The sequence below is a fragment of the Ovis aries genome, chromosome 10 (genome assembly GCF_016772045.2).
Source record: "Ovis aries strain OAR_USU_Benz2616 breed Rambouillet chromosome 10, ARS-UI_Ramb_v3.0, whole genome shotgun sequence".
Lineage (NCBI taxonomy): Eukaryota > Metazoa > Chordata > Mammalia > Artiodactyla > Bovidae > Ovis > Ovis aries.
In genome coordinates this window covers 84,119,264-84,125,755 of record NC_056063.1, presented here as the reverse complement: position 1 = coordinate 84,125,755, position 6,492 = coordinate 84,119,264, and the positions used below count along the sequence as shown (strand labels likewise).

The 6,492-nt window shown below is 50.3% G+C and overlaps 1 long non-coding RNA gene across 1 annotated transcript; it reads right to left on the bottom strand.

The window, feature by feature from the left end:
• Positions 1 to 1,744: 1,744 nt before the first annotated feature.
• On the bottom strand, positions 1,745 to 5,133 carry LOC132657272 (uncharacterized). Its single transcript, XR_009595161.1, has 2 exons — positions 4,938 to 5,133; positions 1,745 to 2,658 (listed from the first exon to the last, which is right to left on the bottom strand). It is a non-coding gene; the product is annotated as an uncharacterized LOC132657272 (long non-coding RNA).
• Positions 5,134 to 6,492: the final 1,359 nt, after the last annotated feature.

Below are 6,492 nucleotides of genomic sequence, written 5' to 3'. Positions count from 1 at the left end.
CAGATTCAAACCCAAGACAATTTGGCTTCAGAGTCCACACTCGCCATCACTGGGTTAGGCTGCCTTGTTTCCCAGTAGCTTCAAATGATCCCCTAAAAACTTCTCGTTGTGCTAGTCAAATGCAAGAGCGAGTGCAGGGATTAGGTACTGGAGGTGGTCCAAGGCAAATCAGTTACCTTCCGAACTGGGCAGGAAACACACATCCGGAAGCAACATCAAGAAACAGAAGGGCATTTGTGCTGATAATCTCGGTGCAGGAAGTGATGGTCCAACCTGGTCATCATCTGAGCTCCAGGGGGCGGCCGGGCCCTGTGCTGCCTGAGATATGAGTCTGCATTGCAGATGAAGGGCAGGCCAATTATTCCCAGGGATCAGACCGGAGACTCCAGCCGAAGTCGGAACAGAAAATGCCTCAGGGTTTGAAAACTGTAGCCAACGAAGAAGATAAGGTGGAAGGCGGCCAGACAAAAATCAAAAAGGTCCACGGCTGCCTCCCAGGGGGCAGCCTGTGGTCCGCGATGCTGCGGAAAGCGTGGGATCCAGAAGGGGAGCGAGACAGTTGTCAGCGGGCGTGTCTGCGGCTAAGTTCTCAAAGCAGGTACGTGTTCCCCCTTGGAGAAGAAAGTTTGGGGCCATCATGAAAATCCTTCTTGTCTAGCCCACCGTGGTTACCGGCAGTACCCCACGGGGGCAGGCGATGGGGATGGGCCTCCATCCAAGTCAGAGGGAAGGTTGGAAGCACCTTCTCCATCCTGCCTTCCTCTCTCTTCTCTTAAGTAAGTGTTAGTCGCTCAGTCCTGTCTGACTCTTTGCAACCCCATGGACTGTAGCCCCACCAGGCTCCTCTGTCCATGGGATCCTCCAGGCAAGAATACTGGAGTGGGTTGCCATACCGTTTTCCAGGGGATCTTCCTGACCCAGGGATGGAACCCGGGCTTCCTGCGTTGCAGGCGGACTCTTTACCATCTGAGCCACCAGGGAAGCAACTAACTCCATTGGTCATCACGAAATAAGGTCACATTCTGAGGTCCTGGGGCTTATGACGTCAATAGATGAATTACGAGGGCACACAATTCAACCCACAGCGAAACTTAGCGGCCTGAGGTTTGACTGCGCTCACGTGTCGTGTAGGTCTGGAGGTCACACAGAGCTCGATGGGAATGGCTTGTCCCTGCCCCATGACATCTGGGGTCTCGCATGGGAAGCCTCATGGTGAACCCTGGCTGGAAGCCACTGAGAGGCTTGATGGCTCACACGTCTGGTGCCTGGGCTTCGAGGCCTCCCAGGTGACGACTGCTGAGCTGAGCGCCCCCCGAGGTCTCTCGTGTGCGGGGGCTTCCTTTCCACGTGGCCACCTCTGGGTCGTCAGACTTCACCCACCAGCTCCAGGCTCCCCAGGTCGAGGGCTCCAGTGGGTGAGGTTGAAGGCGTGCCACCTTTCACAGTCCACACTGAAGTCACAGGGCACTTCCCCTCCTCCACACTCCAAGGGCGAAAGCTGATGGAAACTCCCAGATTCAGGGGAAGAGGAATTCAGTTAAAGGTGGTGATGGGAGCATGGTAGCATCACATTGTAGAAAGACGCAGAACAGGAGATGTTGAGGGGACATTTGGGGAAATTGAAACCAGCCCCGAGAATTGCCCTCCACACAGAGTTGGGGCTGGTGGGTCGTGAGGTCTTACAGGGCCTGCCTTTGGGGATTTCTTTCTATCTGCCATCTATCTTTCCTTTTCCCTTCCCTTCTTTTCTTATTTTTTATTTTTGTTAAATAACTCCTTTTGTGTACTTTCTCTTCTTTCTTGATTCAATTTTTCCATAGGGAAAAATAAATCTATCTGAGAATTCCTCTATGACATACAGCAATACTAATTGACAGCTTCTGTCCTAGAGGACCCAGGATAAATCATATCGGACCCTGGTGAGACTTATAAAACAGTAGGAGAGGGCCACAGCAAAGGGAAAGGCCCGGCCAGCACGGGCCAATTCAGTGTTTGTGCTGTGAACGAACCACTGACGGCTGCAAGTAGCTTTCTGTTTCAAAGAAGATCACACAAATCCTCATGGAAGAATCAGGATGGAATGTTTCCATCTCAAGGAGAGAAGATACAGGATGTACTACCTGTCAGGAGAGAAACTGCAGGCAAGCCTTCTCTGTCTTGAGATGCGGGCTAGCGTTCACCAATAATAATTCAAATTCTTCCAGACCTCAGAAAGCCCTGTCTCACCTGCACCGTCCTGACACCACAGGGGTTTCCAGGTAAGACGCATCCTCAGTGAAGCCGGGCTACGGGTTGCCCTGGCTGCCTGCAGCAGGCTTGCATCCTGAGTCCTGCTCTCAGCTCGCACAGGCTAAGGGCCGAAGTTCCCATTCGCTGCCGATTGTCCAGGGTAGCGGCTGGGAGCTGGCTTCCGGGACCGCCTGCCCTCTGGTCCCTTGGGAACGCCCTCTTCCCCACATGCCGGACGCTGAGTTGGCCAACAGGAGCGCAGAGCAGAACGGTCTTCTTCTGTGTTCTGGGAGGGATCCCCTAGCCTGCTTCACAGTTCTGACTTCTTTCTTGGTAGGGGAAGCACACTGACCATAGTAACCATTTGCATGAGTTGTTTTACGACAGGAGGTCCTGGTAAGGAACACGGAGCTAACGAGCCACCAGCAACTGGAAGAGTTCAGGAAAGGTCAAAGGGGGCACAGCATGTCCGACCACCTCCCCAAATCCTTCTCTCTGGTGTCCATCCCGGCTGGACAAGGCATTCACCACCAGCAAGGCCTGAGTCAGAGGGACTGGCTGAAGACACCTTGGAAACTAATCCCATCACCATAAACCTGAGCCTGGGAGCCATGCGGCAGAGCAGTCCTCCTGGGTTCCCTTGCCCTCCTGCTCTCCACCCGGGCGCCCTTTCCCAATAAAATCTCTTACTTTGTCCCCACATGCGTCTCCTCAGACAATTCATTTCCGAGTGTAGACAAGAGCCTAATTTCGGGTCCTGGAAGGGTCTCCCTTCCTGAAACGCCATTGTTTACTCTTCCCCATGCCAAATCACTTGCCCTATCGCACTTTTTGAATTATTTTAATTTTTAAAATTTTCTCATCCACACTGCCTTTGTTGCGAGTCTTATGGACTTTCCCTTTGGCTTCTTGGAGGCCTCTGTTGCATCCCGATAAGGTCACTAAACAATCTAGAAAGCATTGTTCTGGGTGTTCAGTTCATTTTCAGAGGTCTTTCCTGAGCCTGACAGGCTAGGTGGTGACCTCACATCCCTCACCTGCTGGGTCATCCCACACTTTCTGTGTGTGTGTGTGTGTGTGTGTGTGTGTGTGCACTCAGCCTGAAGACTGTTCAGTCAGACTCAACACTGGCCAAACAGCTGGTGGACCGAGTGCCAGCACCCAGCACCCTGATGCCCCGTGGACTGAGAGATGCCCTTTTACTCAAACGATGGGAGCTGGTGGAGGCAGCCTGGAGCTCTCTGTCGAGGTCGGCCGAGCTTCCTTGTTGGGGTGGTCTGCAGGGAGTGTCTACTCAGCCCCGCAGGTGGTCCTTGGACACCCTGAGCCAGTCGGGTGCACGTGAGTCTCCCCAGGCTTGGCCACCATACCTCTCTCCATCCTCCAGGAATACCATCTCATCGGAAATGTGCGGTCCAGACTCCCCCATGCTCCTGATCTCCATGTTCCGTCGCTGTTCTTGTTTTCATGTGGACACGCCAAGCGTATGAAAAATGGTGACGGTGGTGGGTGTTCTTTTGGTATCAAGGGAGCTGTCCTGGACAGCCAACTGCAAAACAACCCCCGTTTATAGCAGAGGCTTGGCTGCCAAGTTTCCTGGTCCCTGAGGGGGGAGTCGGGAGGGGAGGGGGAGAAACATCTCCCTGTGGCTGTCTGTCTGGCAGTGTGCTGTCCGGGGCAGGAAAGAGAACGGGTGTAAGGGGCTCATTTGCGTGTCTCACATTAGCGCCCTTCGGATGAACTCTCCTTTCTGAAATGCGTCTAGTTAAGTGTGGCCATGCTTTGCCGCCTTTCGCTCTGTCCTGGAGGGCTGCTTCAGAGGCTGCTGGCTGGAACTCATGCTTGATAACAGCATCCTAACAGCCTTTCTGGCCATCTTATTTCTCTGGCATAAACGATTTTTATTAGCTGTACGTGTAAACATTACTGGGTGTCAAACAGTTCTCAACCAGCTTTAATTCCATCGAATGGTGGACTCATCAGGGAATCGGTAACTTGTGGTTGGTTCTCAATTATGTGGGCGGACTGGCTGAAGTTAAGGAAGAAAGGAAGAGAAGACGGAATAGGGGGGAGAGAGGAGGGGAGGGGGAGGTGAGGAGCGAGCCAGAGAGGAAGGTCTGAGCTCCTAAATCCAAAATCTGCCAGGTAATTAGAGACATGCGTGAAACGGATGTTTCATTTACGGACTACCTGCAGACCAGGAAGCAAGCGTCCTAATTAAAAGAGAAAATGCAGCTTTCAAATAAGCCAGGTACATTGTGCTCCCTGCGCATATACGCTAATATTTTATGGTTAAGGGCCATAGCCAGAATACAAACTCTATCTGGACACTTCTGTTGATATTTTTGCTATAAATTTAGAAGCATAGAACACACTAGGCTTTTTATAAACGTCACAGCTTGTTAAGTCACTGGAAAGCTGGCAAACATCCACAGCTTTTCCGTATCTCAGTAATAATTCCCAGGCTGTTCTTCTGTGTATTCCCTTCTCCTGCCAAATGCCCCCACCAAACAATTCATCTATCTCGCATTAACTTCAGCCGTGCTCCGAGCTACTTCATCCAGAGCCTTAAAGGAATGCAGTTAACCCTGCCAAGCATTTCTGCAAGTTCCTGCCTTCCTTATAGTTCATCTCCTGCCTGCCATAGCCTTTGATTCCAGACATTAACTGGCACAAGTCAGGATGTATTGGAACCGTCACCTACTTACCGCTAATAGATCTTCCCTGAATAGTGTCCCTTTGGGGAGGCGTCCTGACCATGCGGAATTTTCCTCCGATAGGTCACTGAGGAGTCTTCCTGACACTGAAATTTATTTGTCATTTTCCCTTCTGGAAGATTGCTCCCCGGGGTGAATCGTGCCTTTGCACCAATGAGTCAACCAGTCTGGATCGCCCGTCCGTGTGACTCAGCTGCATCTGATTTGTATGAAAGTGGCTCGCTTTTGTCACATGCCTGCCATGCCCGCAGATTGCCGTCAACAGGGAGAATTGCTAGAGAGGATGTCTCGGTAGGAAATCCTGTGACTTTTCACCAGGAACTCACGGAAAACCACAGTATCTTCTGCCTGCCTAGAAAATAATAATAGTTACCTTTAAACCAGTAAAGCGCCTGTCTACAATGCCAGAGACCCGGGTTCGATCCCTGGGTTGGGAAGATCCCCGAAGAAGGAAATGGCAATCCACTCCAGGACTATTGCCTGGAAAATCCCATGGACAGAGAAGTCTGGTAGGCTACAGTCCATGGGGCCGCAAAGAGTCGGAAACGACTGAGCTACTTCACTTTCACTTTCACCTTTAAACTTACAATGTATAAATTTTTGTCAGGAATTCTACTCACAAAGGAATGTGAGCCGATAGCTTTTTATGTCAACCTGAGGATCTCTGAGTGAGTCATGGCCCCAGGAGGGTTCGTGAGACTCAGGTCTAAATACCACCCTAATTAACATTGTTAGACAAAGATTAATTTGTTTGCTGTGGATTCACAGGACACCTGAAACATGATTGCTCTTTATGAAGCAAAAGAAAACTACATTCCACTACGCCATGTAGGTGAAATGTTAATTCTGGAGTTTATAAGACCCGATGAAGCTTAAACAAGCTACTAATATTTCACCAAAGAGAAGCTAATACCAGGTTGATGAATAAGGCCAATAGGAAAGCATTTTCAATTCTGCATGACACACTCTTGTCCCTTGTACTATAAATAAGAGAGTTGGGGACAGTCACTGACATTGTTGCAGGCTGGAATTGTTTACCATCTGAGGTCACTAAAGCTTACTCTGGATCACAGGTTAATGACCCAACTTTTTTTTTCTAGAAGGAATGAGCCGTGGGTGAGTGTATGTGTTAACTATGTCAGCAGCTAATTCAGTTCCTCTGTTCACTAGGTCTGGGTCTATTTTGAGCAAATGATATCAATAAAGTTGATAGAAGGACCACATGGAGTCATCACCCGTGACGCCTGCACGTGAGCGGCCACTTGGGGTTTTCTATACTAAGCAAAGATTTTGTCTTTGGTAATGAGAGATGCATAAAGACAAAAAGCAAGAGAAAGAAACCTAAATACTAGGCACCAATAACCTAGAAAGAGGCAAAGGAAGGCTTATTCTTTGCTCAGTTACTAAGTTGTGTCCCACTCTTTGGACCCCCTGGACCGCAGCGTGCCAGGCCTCCCTGTTCTTCACATCTCCCAGAATATGCTCAAACTCATGTCCACCAAGTTGGCCATCGAACCATCTCATCCTGTGTCTCCCCCTTCTTCTC